The sequence below is a fragment of the Paramormyrops kingsleyae genome, chromosome 25, assembly GCF_048594095.1.
Source record: "Paramormyrops kingsleyae isolate MSU_618 chromosome 25, PKINGS_0.4, whole genome shotgun sequence".
NCBI lineage: Eukaryota > Metazoa > Chordata > Actinopteri > Osteoglossiformes > Mormyridae > Paramormyrops > Paramormyrops kingsleyae.
The window spans coordinates 29,905,142-29,909,777 of record NC_132821.1 but is presented as its reverse complement, the minus strand read 5'-3'; the positions used below and the strand labels follow the sequence as shown (position 1 = coordinate 29,909,777).

The 4,636-nt window shown below is 48.1% G+C and overlaps 1 long non-coding RNA gene across 1 annotated transcript; it reads left to right on the top strand.

Annotated features, from left to right (window-relative positions):
* Window positions 1–605: 605 nt before the first annotated feature.
* LOC140583151 (uncharacterized) lies at window positions 606–4,426 on the top strand. Its single transcript, XR_011985909.1, has 3 exons — window positions 606–1,188; window positions 4,113–4,250; window positions 4,393–4,426. It is a non-coding gene; the product is annotated as an uncharacterized lncRNA (long non-coding RNA).
* The last annotated feature ends 210 nt before the right edge of the window (window positions 4,427–4,636 follow it).

Below are 4,636 nucleotides of genomic sequence, written 5' to 3'. Positions count from 1 at the left end.
GAGAGGGGAAGCCGGGATGGTGTGTCAAGACAAACTTGATGTGAAGAATCCTGCGATTGATCAGAAGATCCCAGATTAGCGCGAGGTAGCAGATTGTGTTTCGAGTTGCATTAATGAGCCCTGATTAACCCCCCCCCCCACCCGCCGACCCAGGGGGCCTGGGGTGTGGCCAGAGTCACTGCATTATATCACAATTACTCACGACTCTGAGCCAGGGACACACGCACACCAACTTATCCGGAACCCTTTGGTCCACTTCCAGATTCTACACTGACAGCAGCTCGCCTGGAAATCCGATGCTGAGCCGTCCTCGGGGACCCCCCCCGCGCCACCAGACGGCCGGACGACATTCCACTTTGTCGATTCGCACACTCCCGACGGCCGTTCAACCTCTGCGCGCAGCACTGCATCAAGATGAAGAGCGGCTGCGACGAACAAGCTCACCCAGCCACTAGGAGGCACCAGCGCATTCAAATCTGCCTTCCAGAGAGAAGATGAGAGATATTCAATGTAATTGAGTGGGGGGGGGTGGGGAGTCAAATTTTGTTGCATTGCCTTCGAGGGCCGCGCACTGCTTGATATCCCTTGTGTCTGTGTTTGCTGCTGGATAACGCCTGGTGGCAGTAAGCCAGTGATTTATTAAAACACCTTCAATCACTGGCTGACTCCGGAGACTAAGGTAAGTGGCATAACAAATAAAGCATGAATTACGACCAATAAACAATGAGTAACAACAACGAGCTGCATGTGGTACCGGGGCAATGTAGGCTAGCTAGCTAACCCAAAGGTCCAAAACCAGAAAAGCTAATGTCCTTCACTGGCCATGCTAGCAAAGGCTACACATCTGTAGCAAGATGGATGAGTATACAAAGGCGGGGCCACAGGGGCACCGGCCCCAGCTAAAAGCTGATTGGCCACCGGGGTGTCCCCTCAGATTGGCCCCTCTGTATTAATTAAAGCCCCGCTTATGCCCCCCACCTTAAAAAGAACGATCCCTGGTTGATTGAAGCATAAAACGCTTCTGTCAGTTTCCCCCCAAAACAGCCACCATATACACCTGTCACCATTCGATCAACCGCAAGCTTCTCGTAGCACTTAGTTACTTGAAAATTTCTCCTGTGCGGCAGAGAGCAAAGGTGTCAGAATTAAAGCAGCCATTCTTTGGTACAAGGCCGCGGCGAATTTCAGGTAAGCCCTAATAACAGAGCTGGATCATCTGGCAAAACTCGGGGGGATAGAGCGATTGCTGCGGAAGATTCTTTGGGGAGGTGGAGAGGGGGAAGGTTTCAGTTCCAGGGGAATTTGCTACATCCTCAGGGTAGTAACTCTGCGCTACGCTTTACAAGTCCAAAAAAAGCAGCATCGATTAAACACAAAACATACACACATCATTTATTGATCATATGCAAGATGTCTATATGATGTTTATGTTTATATTTTATGTCATCGGTTACAATTCATATTCTAAATTGAAAAACAGACTTGTAGTAAATATTAAAAAGCTATTATGTATTTTATTTGAGAGGCCCAATAAATGTATCTTTCAGCTTAGGGTTTACTGTAGTGTTTATTTGTTTTATCGCAAAAGCGCAGCACTATTCGCAGATTTCCGTTCCTCTTTCGCTGTCGCTCCCCTCGCTTTCGGTAGCCGACGGCGGCCGGCGCGCCGCTTCTGAGTCAGATCTTTCTGCCGATTACCACGAGCGCCGAGGCCGCGCCTTCCCCACCTGCCGGCGAGTCTGCCGGCCAAACCGCGTGCCCCGACCGCGCGGCCACATGAAAGTGAAAAATGAGAATGGGGCCGGCGGACGTCTCCGCTGAGCGGGAAGGTGACACGGGCCGCGGGCCCGGCGCGCCGAGCCAAAGGCGTACGTTTTAATCCGCCCAAGCCGCGGGCCGTTTTGACAGCCGCCATCAGTACTCTGGGGGAGCTGGGACTCCTCCCGATGACAAATAAACGGGGCAGGTGCTTGGGCCTCCTCCGCAAACAGATTGGGAAGCGCCAGGAGGCGGGGGAGGAGGGGGAGGAGGGGCTCAGGTGGTGCAGAGCTTTGAACTCTCCGTCAGCTTCCTCTCCAGTACTCGCTCCCGCTTCCCTCTCCCAAACCGACATGCTCACACAAACCTTATAGTCATGTCCACTTGTTAAAAATGCAACTAATTACATTCACAGCCCATCCCCGAAACGATCAAATGCATGCAACTGCCTTCAGAATCCATGCAGTGAGTCAAACAGAGTGCACCTGGGTGAATTAAAAGTGGCTTGCATCATTTCAGATTGAAGACACCTACCTGTTTAAGGTCCTGCAGATGGATAGTGCATTTATGACATGACTTTGAAGAGCAAATAGCTTTCAGAGGAACTGGAGAATGAGGCTGTTAAAAGGCAGAGATCAAGGGAGGGCTACGGGGAAATTCCAAAGGCACACCTTAGAGCACGGAAGAGAAGCACATTAATCTAGGAATGTCAGGAATGGGACAGTCATACGTTTGAGATGGAATAAATTGTGTGCAAGTCAATAGAAGCACTGTAACATCGATTTTTCAGACTTTTATTTTGAAACAGACCTTTATTTTGAAATGTAAAGCATGATGGCACTGTACACCAAACTGGGGAATATACATTTAAAAGTTTTGGTGGTCCTGGGAGTAGTCATGGTGGGTGACTTCAGCTGTATGGTAGTATAATAAGGTTAGTGTTAAGTTACCCTGTAATCCTGTTTTTTTGGCAATTGGAGACCCACACCCAAAAAGCAGAATATTACAGCAACCAGAAGAAAAAGGTCCCAAATGAAGGATTACCCTCACATACCCTACAAAGCCTGGCCTTTGTGAAGCTGAGGGCCAGGAACTAATTTCCTCTCATGCTAATACTTAGGTACGTTGAAATTCAGAAAGGTGCACGGGAACAGGAATCGAGCCGCCTGGCCCCATTCCGTCGAGGGCAGGCCTAAGACGGCACAGCGCTCACGTAAGACTGCCCATCCCGCCAAGTCAGGCGCTGGGCTGCTTCTCTGTGACAGGGGCTCAGAAGCGAGTCGGAACACTGCAGCTGAAGTCCTTATTTTATTTTTAGGAATCTAGACGCAGACCTCAGACTGAAATAGAGATACATCTTTCAGGAAACATGATTTACAAAACCAAACCCAAGCCAGAAGAAAAAAAAACTGGACAGGAGATGTTTTAGAAGCATCTAGACTAGAACAGTGTTCTCCAACAAGACGACTGGACTGGAATTTGCCATTGAAATGTGCAAACTTGAAGAGGCAGAAGACGTTTATGTGCATCTGTGGACAAAATCTAGTTTATGAATGCTGTTCCTGTATCATAGCAATAACAAGTGGAAATAATCCCGTGATCAATGCTAACAAACAAAAAAGTTTAATAAATAAGCAAAGCTGCTCCAGTCTGATGCTAATCCTGCTTGTTAGTCTTATAAACGTCTGAAAAGGTATTTAATTACCCCCTCAGGTATAATACTGTATTCACTATTTCCCCAGTGGATTCCAGTAGCTGTCTCTCATTCGTTTACAATAACATTACTGTGTGAATATTGCATTAATCAGTGGCTTACATTTTGAACATGTTTTCTCATTTTTAAACATATTTTTAAGGCCAGTAGGATGCAAGATCCATGTACTGTGGTGGCTGAAGGTTATGTATCAGGAGAGCGATGAACATCTGCCCGCTTTGGGGGAGACAAAACAGAATATTCACACGCAAAAGGGACAATTTAGCTTTTCGTTGCTTTGACTCAAACAAGTATCTGTGAAGGAAATGTCTGCATTGAGCGGAAAGAGCAGAACGTTCTGGTTAATGTTGTTTTTCTGTGTTGACGGAGCTTGGACGGGAGATTAGTCAAAAAAATCTGCATGGCAGGACTATCGGGAGGCTAATTTGGGGCCGTTCCCAATCGTCCCCTGCAGTCCCACGCCTCCATACCTGTGATTGGAAGGTCGCCGGTTTGAATTTGTCCTCGGCAGAATAATCACATGTTGCACCCTGGAATGAGGCCCTGGACCCCGTGAAATACCCCAGGGGGCCAGGATGGGTGCTGGGAACCTGCTCAGACCCCTAACCATACTATGTATGTGTCTGTATATGTCTCACAGGAAAGCAAGATGGGATATTTGAAAAGAAGCATCCCAAAGCATGTGCAGTGGTACTCGATTGTCATTTAATCGTTTCCCGCCCGTAACCCCAGACAAAGACACATTTTGAGGGATGATTCGGAGAATTAGAGGGCAGAGGTAAGAAGACCTGCACGACTTCTTCACTATCCATCGTAATCTCGCCAAAGCAAACCCATGCGGGCTGCGATAACGGCCCGTTCCGCGGTGTGATCCCTCTCCCCCTCTCCCCCTCTCCTCGCTTTATTCTGCTATTTTTCAGCATTGCCGCTCTCGGATGCCAGGACAGCTACCAGGCGTGATTAGAGCTTGGCAGCCGGAGAGATCCCCGGCTGCAGCCAACAGCTCCATCTTCAATTAATTTTATTTATTCATTTGTTCAATAAAAGAAGTAATGCCTAATTGTTTACCCGCAAATTCCCTGCTGGTGGTGTCTAGGAGAACTCACTCCTAACACCGGCAACCGATATAAATGAGAAAGTCTGAGGGAACTGTACGCTGTATAA